Consider the following 15,265-nt stretch of genomic DNA (forward strand, 5'->3'; position numbering starts at 1 on the left):
CCGTCATGAGAAATACAACTTGGTTTATTGTTGTCATGTCAGAAAATGCATGTTTTTTTATATAATTAATAATTTTTATATAATTCTCTGTAAAAATGCAGGTTTCCACACAATTCTTTCATATTCTCCCAACTCAATTATTTTTTACAAATTTTAAGTGGTTTGAACATAAAACAACAACAAGCAGCAAAAATCTTTTTTTTTTCAAGTGAAATCCAAGAAGTACGAGATGATGAATGCCCCCCTTATCACAATGTTTAAAAGTTATGAAAGTCAAAAATGATTGACGTTCTGTCGTGAAAAATACGATTTGGTTTTATTGTTGCCATGTCAGAAAATGCATGAGTCAATATTTCTTGGACTTGTTTGTGGTGTTGCAAACAGAGAAAGAAAGCATCAGCGTTTACTACATCTGCAACACATGAAACTAACTTCAGATTTCATTCTCCGATAGAGTACTTACTTAATAATCTGGAATTGTGCAATAGTGACCTGAGTTTTTGTGAGAAAAAAAAGCAGTGAAGGTATTGAGCAGGGGGCTGAGAGAGCTTCTCAAGGACGATGAATGCTTCTCTTTGAAAAATGCTTAGCAAGGCACCCTAAAATTGCCTTATTAGCTTCCTGACTGAGTAATCATCAGGCTTGATGTGAAATACGCCATTGATTTATCTCATTGCGAACAAAAAACAGCTCTCGCGAATAGACACGTATGCACAAGCTTAAACGAGAACAAAAACAGTAGCATGAGTGATCATATGAAGTGTAATAAAAATATGCATGTGAAAGAAGCTATTATTAAGAAAATAGATGTAAATAAGACTACTGCAGTTTCAATTTACTTTGTTTTTAATTAGTGGCAAGGCCCTTTTCCTTTTAAAGAGTGTTTTTGCATTTTAAAAATATCCGACGATGAAGCAAATTAATATTGCATAGCATTTTGAACATGAAATATAAAAGATAAACTAGTATATTTCACATAACACACTGGTCAAAAGCAAGAACAACATTTCTAATTATTATTTTATTTACCTTATAGAGTTTGGCTGTATCAGTCTTTGATGATATAAAAGCCCCTAAATCATAATTATTATACTTTTTTGTCATTTTATTTTTATGTATGAACATAATTTGTTTATTTATCAAGTGTTTTTGTCATCAATTATTACTTTATTAATTATAATTGTGATTATTTTTGTTGCGTTTGGTCACTCTGATGCGGAAGTCTGACTCTAAAAACATACGTGTGCCTAAAAAGTCTTTATTAATATTAATTCAATATAATTATAAATTAAAACTCGTTCAACCTTTTTTGGACTAAAGTGTAATGAACAAAGCACATAAAAAGCATTACCTCTAACACAAAAAAAGAGCGTAAAATGTGTCTTAAAATGAATCACCAGTTTTAACTAATTTTCTGTGCTATAATGCATAAAACTAAAACCCCTATAAGACCCCTAAAAATATCAAGGTGTTATTTTCTTCATGTATTGAAAATTAAGAGGCATGTGAGGCTAAATATAATAAAACAAAAACAATTTAAACAATGTAAAACGACTATAAACTGAATCACACGTTCAATCTGAGCATCTCAAATCCAACTACAACTGGTATAGCATTATTTATACATTCATTTATGCATACATTTGATTTATGTATACTCTATTCTTTTACTATATTAATAATGCTGTTTTAATTGATAAAAACAGTCTATTATTTTAAGTGGATTCATTTAAAGTGGTCGTAAAGAGTGTTGTTTGGATTAATAATAAAGTGTTATTATAATTTCTTTCAATTGGTGTTTTTGTTTCCTTTGACGCACAATAAGCTTTTAAATGTTATCTCATCTGACGTTAACACTTTATATTGCTAAATAATTATATTTATTTATTATTATTTTATTTATTTATTTATTATTTATTACTAAAAATATATCATAAACAAACTTTAAACTCTCTAAAAAAATAACGTGACAATAAAGTATTGCGATAACTCCGAGATGCAAAGCTGCTTTTTCTTCCTTTGTCTGGGTTCTTCTGACGATACTGATATAAGTCAACATTTGAAGTGGGACTAAACAGTTTTCAAAGTTATCCTTCATCAAGAATGGCTGTTGTTTAATATTTATATGATGGTTTTAATGAAAGGTGATGAGCTATTTAAATGTTGACTGCTGTGTGATAGGCTATATTGCGCGTTATGTTATAAAGATTTGACCAATTGTAGTAGTTTGCTATTGTCAAATACATCACGATAAGACAAAATTAATAAGTAAATAAATGATGCACTTACCATATCCGAAGCAAAGCAAGCGAAAAATCAGCGAATAAGTTCAGAAAAGTTTGTCCATCCTAGCGTGACGCGGGTTCTTCAAAGCGCCGACAGACGAGTTTAATGTCGCATCATAATGTTATATTCGACTATTAAAAGCGAAGTGTTTGCGTGTATCGCAGTGTGCTCTCGAGCTGTGCCGTGTGTGTGTCGCTCCCTGCGTGTGTGCGCACTCGAGTGCACACTAATGTGAAGAAACCTTCAATAAATGAAGGAGCTGAAGATTCTCCTCCTCCTGCTCGTGTACTCAGCGCGCGCGCGTGCGGCTCTACCACAATGAGTTCGTCCCGCTGCGCGTGATTGTATGCGCGCGCACGCAGATTTATTCTTGTGGGAACGAACACTGAAAAACAATGTTTCTTTTTTTTAAGGTAACTAGTTGCAAACATATTATATGGGCTGAATTTAAACTAGCAGATTACATTTAGTAATGTTCAACTTAATTTGTTTAAATTCAGCCCATATTAATTGTTTACACTTACCTTAAAAACAAATTGTAAATCCTAATAAATCATTTTTTTCTGTGTAGCTGCCTTACAAATATACAAGTGAAACATAGAAAACAGACATAATAATAATAATAATAATAATAATAATAATAATAATAATAATAATAATAATAAATAATAATTATTTACATTTATATAGTGCTTTTCTGGGTACACAAAGCAATTTACAGATGTTGGGGGAATTAAATTAAACTTTTACTTTAGTGTTATAAAATCATTAATTATTTGTTTGTTTGTTTGTTTGTTTGTGAGTTAAATCAACAAATGCAAAAAAGTGGTTGCATATCTATATTGCGGTTAGAAGGCAAGGTCTTGTGAGGTAAATGGCTTAAAAATACGTTTATTTACTTATTTATTTATTTATTAATTTATTGTTTATTTTGTATTGGTTTGTTTAAATAAATAAATAAATAAATACATAAATAAATATATATATATATATATATATATATATATATATATTTTTTTTTTTTTTTTTTTTTAATATGAGGTAATAACTCTTATGTGATAAGGTGACAACGAAATATACCTTAAAATGAGGTAATCAACCTAAATCTATATTAGCAAATCTATTTTATGAGGTAAATGGCCTAAAAATGCATTTTTTGATGAATTGATTATTTCTGTATTTGTTTGTGTAAATAAATAAATAAATAAATAGTTAAATTGACAATTGCAAAAAAATTATTGCTGCAAATATATATTATGTTTAGGATTTAAGGTCTCGATATGAGGTAAAATAAAATAAAAATAAATAAATAAATAAAAATAAAATATGCATTATTTATTTAATAGTTTGTTTGTTTGTTTGTCTGTTTATTTAAATAAATAACAAGTTAAATCAACAAATACAAAAAAAAGTGGCTACAAATCTGCATTGCGTTTAATAGTCTTAAAACATTCAATCATTTTCTTTTGGGCTTAGCCCCTTTATTAATCTGGGGTCGCCACACCAGAATGAACCACCAACTTATCCAGCATGTTTTGCGCAGCGGATGCCCTTCCAGCTGCAACCCATCTCTGGGAAACATCCATACACACTTATTCACACTCATACACTACGGACAATTTAGCCCACCCAATTCACCTGTACCGCATGGTGCACCCGGAGGTAACCCACGCGAACGCAGGGAGAGCCCCCTGATCGTCGATAATTCATACCCTGATTATTATTGAAAATATTAATTTATTATTTTGTCTATGCAGGTTAGATTTCTGTTCCTCTTTTGTAGAGTTCCCTTTAACAGACAGAAGTGATGTGCGTTTATAGCTTAATTGTGGAATCCTAAATGAAAATGCAGTTTTTGAGTAATGACTTCAGTAAAATATGTTCATTGTAGCTAGTTTAATTTAAATGCAGTTACTTCACTATTTTGCAACCTACACGTAGTAATGAATCTCTATTACGAAATGAAGAATGTTGGTAAAAATCTATTCATAGTCTGTGTAGCAGTTTTTATGTTAAGTAGACTAAACATTACGGGAACAAACAACATATTCAGGTCGTACAAGTTATGTTAATGACATTTCCTTTTTTAAAAACTGTATATTTCCCTGTATACATGCCAGATTTGTATGGCAGAGGTGAGCTTGACCTAGTTTACAAAGCTTGAATTAATCTGATGAGATATTTGTGTATACTCTCTCCATATATGGTGTTTTGACTGCAAAGAACTTTATTGGCCACTTTATTAGGTACACCTGTCCAACTGCTCATTAACGCAAATTTCAAATCAGCCAATCGCATGGCAGCAACTCAATGCATTTAGGCATGCAGACATGGTCAAGGCGATCTGCTGCAGTTCAAACCGAGCATCACAATAGGGAAGAAAGGTGATTTAAGGGACTTTGAATGTGGCATGGTTGTTGGTGCCAGACAGGCTGCTCTGAGTATTTCAGCAACTGCTGATCTACTGGGATTTTCACGCACAACCATCTCAAGGGTTTACAGAGAATGGTCTGATAAAGAGAAAATATCCAGTGAGCGGCAGTTCTGAGGGCACAAATGCTTTGTTGATGCCAGAGGTCAGAGGAGAATGGCCAGACTGGTCCCAGCTGATAGAAAGGCAACATTAAAGAATTGTTGCCTGGTCTGATGAGTCTCAATTTCTACTGTGACATTCGGATGGTCGGGTCAGAATTTGATGTCAACAACATGAAGGCATGGATCCATCCTGCCTTGTATCAATGGTTCAGGCTGCTGGTGGTGGTGTAATGGTGTGGGGGTTGTTTTCTTGGCATACTTTGGGCTCATTAGTACCAACTGATCATTGTGTCAACGCCACAGCCTACCTGAGTATTGTTGCTGACCATGTCCATCCCTTTATGACCATAGTGTACACATCTTCTAACGGCTACTTCCAGCAGGATAACACACCATGTCATAAAGCGTAAATCATCTCAGACTGGTTTGTTGAACATGACAATGAGTTCACTGTACTCAAATGGCCTCCACAGTCACCAGAGCTCAATCCAATAGAGCACCTTTGGGATGTGGTGGAACGGGAGATTAACATCATGGATGTGATGTTATCATGTCAATATGGAGCAAAGTCTCTGAGGAATTCTTCTAGTATCTTGTTGAATTTATGCCACGAAGGATTAAAGCAGTTCTGAAGGCAAAACGAGGATCAACCAGGTACTAGTAAGGTGTACCTAATAAAATGGCCGGTGAGTGTATATTGTCAGAAGGGCTATTGTCAATAAGTAATGTCAAATTATTTATTTATATATATATATATATATATATATATATATATATATATATATATATATATATTCATACACACACACACACACACACACACACACATATATATATATATATATATATATATATATATATATATACACACACACACACACACACACACACACTCACACACACATGTATGTATATATATATATCGTTATTGGTTTTATAAATTGATTTCAAACCCCTAGTTGAATTACTTATTAAAGTAAAAAATGTGATAAATAGCCACAGTCTGCTTAGTAATAATTCAAATATACCCTTAAACACACTAACAACACCCTGTATCTGGAGGTCACATCAAGTTAACACTTGTTAATGTTAAAAAAACAACAGTGACCATCATCTGGCTAGAGGATCTGTCTGATTTCCAGAGATGGCAATAGTTTGGGCTGCCAGGACAGAAAGGTAGAAAGAGTCTGAATAGAGGCAAGCGAGAGCTCGGGTGAGGAAAAATCCGTAACCTTACCTGCGACTGTAGTAAAGTAACGCTAGTACCCAGACATGAATTTGTCTGGCTGTGATTCATTTTCGCGAGGAGGGTGGCCGATCTTCATACTTTCTGAGGAATGTGCAGCTAAAAAAAGAAAATAAAAGCAGCCATTGTCTTTATCTTTATTTCTCTCTTGGAGTTTTGTTGAGCCGGTCAAACACGCTGTGAACAGCAAGAGATCAGGGAGAGTTTTTCCTCTCAATTCACCAGTTCACTTCTGTCTGCCATCCCTCACACGCAAAGAACTAGAATCTATTTCCAAAACATCATGTACAGATTCCCCCAAAGACATAAGGTCATTTCTATTTAAGTCGGCATTCAGCTGATGCCAATACTAATATTAAAACCACAAAGGAGTAGTGAATGCATTTAAAGAAGGCAGCGCATCACTTTTTTAATACTTTGATGAAACCAAGTAGTAAAGTAGTGACTCCCAGACTGATCTTTAATAGTTTTTATCAGTGGTGTAAAGTAACTAATTATAAATACTCAAATTAATTTAGTAGTTTTTCTCAGGAATTGTAATTTAGTAAGTAGTTTTAAAAATGTGTACTTTTACTTTCCTTTGAGAGTATTTTTAGTGCAGTATTGGTACTTTTACTCCACTACTTTCCCTCAACCTGCAGTTACTTCTTTATTTTTCTTTTCTAAGGGAATTAGAAAATAAGTCCTGTGATTCCTGTCCAATCAAATCTCACATAAAAGGTAAATCGCATCATGTTGAATTACCTCAAAATAGGGTTGATCAAAAGAAATATATTAATGCAAGTCAAATATATATATTAGTTGATGTTTACTTTAAACTTATAAATATATATTCATATTGTTCAATTATAATGGTAAAAATATATTTTTTGTCAAATAATTTTGTGGCTAAAAAGTATCGGTTCAGGCACCGTTTTGGCACCGGTACCGTTTTAAAAGTATTGATTTAGCACCGGTATTGAAATACCCCAAACGATACCCAACTCTACCTCAAAACATGTGCGCTTTATCCGCTTGTTAAGTGTGACGTCACGCGAAGCGGCTTCCAGGTCCAAGCGCTCTATTAAACTGAATGGGGAGACTCATGAAATGGTAATAATAAACTTTTACAAAGCGATTTAAAACTTTCGAAAATCACGATCGCAATATTTATGTCCATGCCTACCCACATAGCAAAATTTCTCTGGCCCACACAACATCAGGTTTTGCTTGGCCCACATGCCGCAGTGAATTACGGTACATGACTGGACCAAATCTGGCTTCCAGACAAGGGCCAAACACAGAACATATCTGGGCCAAGTCTCAGCCAAGTTAATAACTCATTCAAGAGTTCACACTTAGATATTGCTTGACAGCTGTAAGCAGGTTTGGCATGCTGTCCCGGGAGAGAACCCTGAGCTCGGAGATAGTTGAGCCCAGGGCTCCCGCCAGGTCCATAGAGCATGTGAGGGGAGTACGAGATCAGGTGGTTCTCGAGAGCTCCCCTTTTGTAAAGGAGAAAAGGAGGAGAAAGGGGTGGATGGGGGGTTTCTTCGGAAAACGAAGATAAGGGAGTAATGTCTAGCTAGGCTACTTATAGTGGGTTAGGATAGATCTGATTGGCTAACTAATGAGTGTAGATAGGTGGCCAGCTGCTGTCAATTATATCACGTGCTCCTCTCGAAATTAGTTTAAAAACTTCACTTCAAGAGTTCACACTTAGATATTGCTTGACAGCTGTAAGCAGGTTTGGCATGCTGTCCCGGGAGAGAACCCTGAGCTCGGAGATAGTTGAGCCCAGGGCTCCCGCCAGGTCCATAGAGCATGTGAGGGGAGTACGAGATCAGGTGGTTCTCGAGAGCTCCCCAAATGCAAGAAGCTCGGGACAGCAGCCGTGTATTCGAAGAAACTCCCCAAAAGGCTTGAAATGCTATATCCGGCTGCTGGATATAGTTATTTGAAAAAGAAAAGGTAAAGAGGGCTCCTTTGGAGCAAAGGGTGAAACAGGTTCCTGCGGGAACCCGAGCAGAGTTGGCTTGGGCTGTGAATACTCCTGCTGGAGTAGAGACTCGGGGAGACCCCTGCGGGGGTCAGAGCCATGGGGTGGGCGGGAATCCTGCTGGAGTCATTACAAGGGAAGGGGAGTGAAGGACTCCGGCTGGAGAGGGGGGTGAAGGGGGGCAGGGGGGGGCGGGGACTCCAAAGGAGTAATTTGCTCGAGGAACACTCCTTGCGGAGATTGAGCTGGGAGGTGGCAGCACTATATATAATTATATATTTATATGAAACATATAGATATATAAATATATAATGGGGTAATCTAGGGCCTTGGGGGGGCGTTTTTACTGACTCTTGCGAGAGTCGAAGCTCTTGGCTCTCCTGCGGGAGAGAGAGCTGTATGTGCCATCTCCAGCTGGAGTCGGGAAAAGGAATGGTCGGTGAAGCCCCAGCTGAAGGGGGAAATGGCAGTTGGGCGATGACCCCTGCGGGGGTCCGGTGCTCGGGATTAACTCCGCGGGAGTTAGAGCTTGAGGGTGACAGCACTATATATAAATATATATTTATATGCGTGGGTGCATATATATATACATATATATAAATAAATTTAAAAATAAAAGATAAGTGTGAGAAATAAACAAAAATAAACATAAATAAAAGCTAGGGCCGGGGAGGGTCGGTGACATGACTCGTGTCACAGCTCGGGGTTGGGTGAGCTATTTAGCTGCTCCAGTAGGAGTCGGGAAAGATGAGGGGGAGGTGAAGACTTCTTACTGGAGGGTGACGGGCGGTATAGGTGCTCTGGGGGTGTTCCTGCGGGAACAGAGCGTGAGGGTGACAGCACTATATATAAATTCATATTTATATGTGTGGGTGCATATAGATATAAATTTATATAAATAAAATCAAACAGAGAGAAAAATAAATAGTGCTATACTATATGTCATTATGGAATGACATAATATAAAAAGCTAAGGCCAGGGCAGTGAGATGATTCCTGCGAGAATCGAAGCTCGGGGTAACGCCCCTGCGGGGGCCAGAGCCATGGGGGGGGCGGGGTCCTACAGAAGTTAGAAAAGTTGGGGGGCAGTGAAAACTTCTGTGGCAGCGGCCGGGGGGGGCGGGGGTGACAAGGGGGCCTGGGCAGGGAGAGAACTCCTCCTGGAGTTAGGTGAGTGAAAAGGGGGAGAAGGCTGAGTGCAAATCAGCTGGAAGGAAGAAAGGAAGCTAGATGGCTGGGTCATGCCCGCGCCCTTGGGAGACTGGGTAGTTCCTCTGCCCTCGGGAAGCTGGTATGTTTGGGTCGTATTCTCTCCCTGGACTAGGCCCATGCCCTTGGCCGCTGGGATTACTGCGTCTGCTGGTGAGGGTCCTCTGAGCTTCCCTGAGATGGCTGTGGCTGAGTCGGATATAAGATTTGAAGGTGTCGGGAGACTACTTTCCTAGTGTTTGTATGTGTTGTTACGATAGCCCTTGTGTGCTGCTGTGGTGGTGGCTCCAATTCTGAATGAGTGACTGGATTATGAATCTGGTGGGAAGCCTGAATGGTCCTATGACTTTAAGGTGTTATGAAACCAAAAATGTTATTGAACGGAATGTGTGGATGTGTTGAGCAGTGAGAAACTGATGAGGTGTTCTGGGGTAACTTAAAATGTATAAATGAATGCTGACGCAAATTGTGTATGCTGTGGTTATGGGATTATCATCTTAAAAGGAGAGATGGAGTCAGCTGCGGCTCTGCTTCTGATACCAGTTTCTGAAAATAAAGCAAAAGAGAGTCAGCGATTTCCTATGCAACTAGGAACATGTACAGCAGTATTTTTTTTTTTTTTTTCAGAATGTATTGACTATATTGCCCGTTAGAAGCGCATTGGCGGCCCCGATAATATACCCACGAAGGGGGCAGCATCTGTGTAAAAAGGATATACTGAGGATGAAATTGGATAGCTAATAAATGAATGGCTTCTATTCCGGCGCTTAAGGAAGGAAGCATAAGCAGGTCGCATGCTTTAAGCGCTACCTGATGGTTACGAACCTTTATGAATTTCATTTCTGTTAAACCAGGAGTCACCAAATATGGTACCGATGGGCACCAGATAGCTCACGAGGCTCTCGTGTGTTGCTCACAGGCCTGTTCTAAAATAGCTCACCATAACACCACTTACAAGTAAGCTTTCTCTAATATAGAAGTAATCATTTAAAAATGTAAATATTGCAAAGATAAATAAAATAGTGTTGCACGTTGATATATTAATTACGGGGTATTTCCTACCCTGTTAAATCATTGTTGGTAACTTTGAGAGAATCATAACATGATCAGTGACTACACCTGGATGAATATTATTCATTATTAAAAAATAACCAAAAACTTAAATTATAATTATAAGTAAATTGAGCAATTTGTTATTTGAGAAGTGTTTATCCAACTGGTAGCCCTCCACGTTAATCGGTGCCCGAAAGTAGCTCTTAGTTTTAGAGGTTAGTGACTCCCGTGTTAAACGCTAAAGACAACATTTTGAAGAAAGCTGAAAACCTGTAACCATTGACTTTCACAGGAAGGAAATAAATAATAAGGAAGTCAATGCGGCTGTCCGTAGTGCCCAGCCACAATTCATGACACTTCGTATTCTGCCGCGCCGCGGAGCGCTATTTGTATAATTGATTAGTTTATTTGATAAAGTATGAATGCGTGAGTCTGGTGTGCATTAATCTACTATTCTCTGTCGTAAGTGCGTCGCGTCACCGCGCCGTCGGCGCCTCTGGTGCGCGACGCCCTTTAGGCAGAGTTTGTTACGGCCAAGATCGGATTTAGATCATTTCTCTTCTATTCCGGAGATTGCTGCTGCGAGATGAAATAGGTGAGTGACGAAAAGGCATCCCAGCGGGATAATGCGCATGTGTGTTTGATGTTCTAGATGGAGAGCAGTTTATGCTTAGCGTGATATTTTTCTTCCAGAATATAAAAGGGGGCTGATTGTCGATTTATTCAAGTAGCTTATTAATGCTTGAAATTCTATCACTCCAAATTGATGCTTAAGAATTCTATAGAAGTGCTTAAGCCGGAGGTTCTTCCGCAATGAGAATGCAAATATTAGAAAACCGGTCACTAGTTTAGCTGGGGGATATTAGGGAGAGAGAAACGGGAACTTGTAGGTGAATTACGTGCAAACACCGTAGTTATTGGCGAAATCCAGCGGATCGTTTTTAAGCATAAATGTGTGGGCTACTTTTGCATCCGAATGTTAAACGGACTACGAAATGTAATTGTGACCTCCGATTGCCAGAAATCGGGTGGCGGGTGTAATGTTGATTGCAACCGAGCGCTGCAGCCGTCTAGATTAGAGAGATTGCTTGGTTTATAACGTGATAATTTAAGCATATTCATCAGGTAGAATCATGCTGTTAAAGCTGAAAAAGGCAGAATTATGAGGAGATGAAAGAGCCGTTATTAGACGTTTTTAGAAACGTTCTAATGTCCATTTCAGTAGGGCTGGTATGGACGTGCTTAACAGGGAATTGCTCTGTGATTTCTGGTGTAGTGTTGGTGGACGGCTAGTGAGGTTGTGGGAAGGGAGCGCCGAGATCGGCTGTGCTTCAGTAGACGAAACCTGGAATGAGAAATTCAGAAAATTAGGTCAGTTACAAACGTAATTCAGTAAAAGCATAAACATATTGACAAAAGTCGACAAGTAATTTCTATTTTATAATAGAAAATAATCAGCAGTAGCTGCGAGCTTGTAAAAATGAGAGGGGGAAAAGCAATGATACGCAAGGTAGAGGGGCGGGGTGCGTAGGTGGTAAGGATTGCTGAAAGAGGAGGACTGGAGTGTGCACTGGAATCGGGAGCTGCAGGATGGAAGAGGTGAGGTGGGATTCCCAAGATTTGCTTTATTGTCCGGGAGATAGGTTTTATCCGTGTTTAGAATTATGATTGCTGCAATATGTCCAAATCCAATATTGCTTTTTAATCCTTTCATTGATTCTCCGGGGAGGCGGAGAGATTGCGGGTTTAATGTCTGTTTAGGATAGGGGGTGTGGCAGGAGCGTGCTATGTCCTGGGGGTGGCGGTGAAGACGTGGATTCGCAAGTGTTTTGGGTTTAATGCAGCGGCTTTGAATTATGGTCCCGGCGTCTAGGAGTTTGGAGGAGTTCAGTGACAGTCGTTGTTGGATATGAGTGACACATGATGATGTTGGAGAAGGTACGTAGCGGAGCTGGGGATTGCATTGTGATCTGGCTGGAGTGGATAGGCCTACGGCCTCTCGTTGGAGCCTCGGTCTCGAGCTGACTTTCATGCTGGGCTGGTTGTTGTTAGGACGGGGCTGGTGTTTCAGGGAGCCCGGAGCTTTCTTTCTTGTATGTAGCTGCGCTGATGCTGTTGTGATCTCAGCCGCCGTCGCTGTTGTTGTTGTTTTTGTCATTTTTTGTAGTTGCTGACGATGGTATTAAAGGTGGTGTGGTATTGTAGTTGAAGAATAGTAGGAGATGTGGAGGATCCGTTTTGTCCGTGAGTAACTTTTGGAGGAGCTAGAGCGGACCTGTCGTTTGTTTCTTCGGAAAACGAAGATAAGGGAGTAATGTCTAGCTAGGCTACTTATAGTGGGTTAGGATAGATCTGATTGGCTAACTAATGAGTGTAGATAGGTGGCCAGCTGCTGTCAATTATATCACGTGCTCCTCTTTTATCTCTGTTTCTAGTTATTATTAATATTTTTTTATATGAATGTTAAAAACTTTGAGTTTAACTCTTTGAGTATTGTTTCGTTAAATACCCGTGGCTTGAGAGATCTTACAAAAAGAAAGGCTTTATTTTTATATTGTAGGAAAATGAATGTTGACTTAATACTTTTACAAGAAACCCATTCTTGTGAGAATGATGTTCGTTTTTGGAAATCACAGTGGGGTGATAGGGCCTATTTTAGTCATGGGTCTAATCATTCAGCGGGTGTTATCACTCTCATCAATAAATTTAAAGGAGATATTGTTGAATCTCTAGCCTCTACAGAGGGTAGATGGGTTATTCTTGTCACTAAACTTGATAATGCAGTCTTTATAATAGTTAATATATATGGCCACAATTTAACTTCCGTCAATAAAGCATTTATTTCTTTACTACAGATAAAAATTGAAGCTTTAAAGAATAAATATCATCAGGCTTTTGTTATATTTGCTGGAGACTTTAATGAGGTTTTAGATAATTCATATGACCGATATCCCCCAAAAATGAGTCGCAGTAATGACATTATTTATACTCTGTGTGATTATCTTCAAATAACAGATGCTTGGCGACATTTTCATCCTGATGTGAAGGAATACACATGGAGTAATAATCTGCAAACTTATAAATCTAGAATAGATTTTTTCCTTGTTTCTCAACAGCTGTTACAATTTGTATTTGATGTAAGTCACCAGTATGCTCCATTTTCTGATCACTTAGCAATTAGACTAGTTCTGCAAACGAATCGTAAGGAGAATACCTTACGTGGTTACTGGAAATTGAATAATAATTTGTTAAACGATAAAATTTTTAATAGTCAGATTAAACATTTAGCTAATGAAATATTCTCAAATTGTGTGAGTAAGTCACATGCTGCTGATTGGGATTATTTTAAATTTAAAGCTAGAACTCTAGCTATAAACCGATCTAAAGCCTTAAGAGTGGTTAATGCCAGTAAGGAAGCTAATTTATTAAATAATATAAATGCCTTGATTAGAAAAGAAAATCTCTCTGTTCAAGAAATTACTCAGTTAAAATCCTGTCAATTAGAATTAGACCAGTTGTATATAGAAATTGTTAAAGGTGCCTTTGTTAGATCCAGAGCAAAGTGGATTGAGCAAGGAGAGAAAAATACAAGCTTCTTTTTCTCACTTGAGAAAAGAAATTTTAAAAGAAAGAGTATTTCTGCTCTACAAATAAATAATTCCTTATCAAAAAATCAAGAAGACATTGGAAATTTTATTTCAAATTTTTATAGAAACCTATATTCCCTTGACTCTCATGCAAGCCAAAACGGATCTTACCTACAACAAATAGAAAACTATATACCTCAGATAAGTAATGAGTTTAAAGTATTATGTGAAGCTCCAATTTCTTTAAATGAAATTAGGGATGCAATGAAATTAATGAAAAAAGGGAAGTCGCCTGGCTCTGATGGCCTAACATTAGAATTTTTTATACATTTTTGGGAATTTTTAGAGCAACCCTTTCTTTTAATGCTTCAAGAGTGTTTAGAGAATGAAACAATGACCCCTACTATGAAACAAGGTGTGATATCTCTCATTCCCAAACCAGACAAAGATCCAACTATTATTGACAATTGGCGTCCTATTACACTTCTAAATTTTGATTATAAATTACTTGCTTCCATATTTGCCAAAAGATTAAAACGACATTTACATTATATTATAAATGAAACGCAGACTGGATTTATAAAAGGGCGTCATATTAGTTGTAATACTCGACTTGTGCTGGATCTAATTGATTATAAAAATGAAATAGACTCTGATGCTATTATCCTATTCCTCGATTTTTACAAGGCTTTCGACACCGTAAAGCATGAATTCCTTTTAGACTCTTTGAAAGCCTTTGGATTCCCCTTAAAATTTCTTAATGTGGTACAAATGTTGTACAAAGATATTAATAGTTGTGTAATTCTAAATTCATGTACTTCACCAAGATTTCCTGTGCTTCGTGGTATACGACAGGGCTGTCCCTTGAGCCCATTCTTATTTTTATTTGTTGTAGAAACTCTATCTATAGATATTCTACACAATAATAATTTGGTTGGTATTAATATCTTTAACAGAGAGATTCGCATATCACAATTGGCAGATGACACTACACTATTTTTAAAGGATAAAGATCAAGTGTCTCCTGTTTTAACCATTATTAATGCATTCTCAGATGCTTCTGGACTCAAACTAAATTTATTAAAATGTGAAATTATTTGCTTGTATGACACCTTAGATGCAAAAATTGAAAATATACCGATCAAAGAGGAAGTAAAATACTTAGGAATTAATATAACAAAAAATCTAATTAGCAGACAGTTTTTAAATTTTTCAACAAGATTATCTAAAGTAAAATATATTTTTAATAGTTGGCTCCAAAGAGATTTATCAATTCTAGGCAGAGTCTTCTTAACCAAAACAGATGGGTTATCTAGATTTGTATACCCCTCATTATCTTTAGCAGTAGATAATCAGACCTCTAAAAAAATT

General features: G+C 37.3%; 2 protein-coding genes and 1 long non-coding RNA gene across 11 annotated transcripts in view; 1 reads left to right on the forward strand and 2 right to left on the reverse strand.

Moving 5' to 3' along the window:
- The window catches only part of eya2 (EYA transcriptional coactivator and phosphatase 2), an 87,613-nt gene extending 85,004 nt beyond the window's left edge, over positions 1-2,609 (reverse strand). For 7 of the 8 annotated variants that reach the window (XM_087255441.1, XM_087255437.1, XM_087255439.1 and 4 more), the window contains exon 1: positions 2,290-2,509. The gene's annotated coding sequence lies outside the window, so the exon portion shown is untranslated. Of the gene's footprint in view, positions 1-2,289 lie in introns of all 8 variants that reach the window. The other variant, NM_001004558.1, reaches the window with a different exon arrangement.
- slc12a5a (solute carrier family 12 member 5a) overlaps positions 1-15,265 on the reverse strand; it is a 2,560,186-nt gene that overhangs the window by 1,989,842 nt on the left and 555,079 nt on the right. The gene's annotated exons all lie outside the window — the stretch shown is intronic.
- LOC147843695 (uncharacterized) overlaps positions 11,868-15,265 on the forward strand; it is a 24,306-nt gene continuing 20,908 nt past the window's right edge. The window contains exon 1 of one of the 2 annotated variants that reach the window (XR_015494415.1): positions 11,868-11,906. This is a non-coding gene — a long non-coding RNA (uncharacterized LOC147843695). Of the gene's footprint in view, positions 11,907-12,121; positions 12,246-15,265 lie in introns of those variants that run through there. The other variant, XR_015494416.1, reaches the window with a different exon arrangement.

The sequence above is a fragment of the Danio rerio genome, chromosome 6 (genome assembly GCF_052040795.2).
Source record: "Danio rerio strain M-AB ecotype USA chromosome 6, GRCz13ab, whole genome shotgun sequence".
In the NCBI taxonomy this organism is placed as follows: Eukaryota; Metazoa; Chordata; class Actinopteri; order Cypriniformes; family Danionidae; genus Danio; species Danio rerio.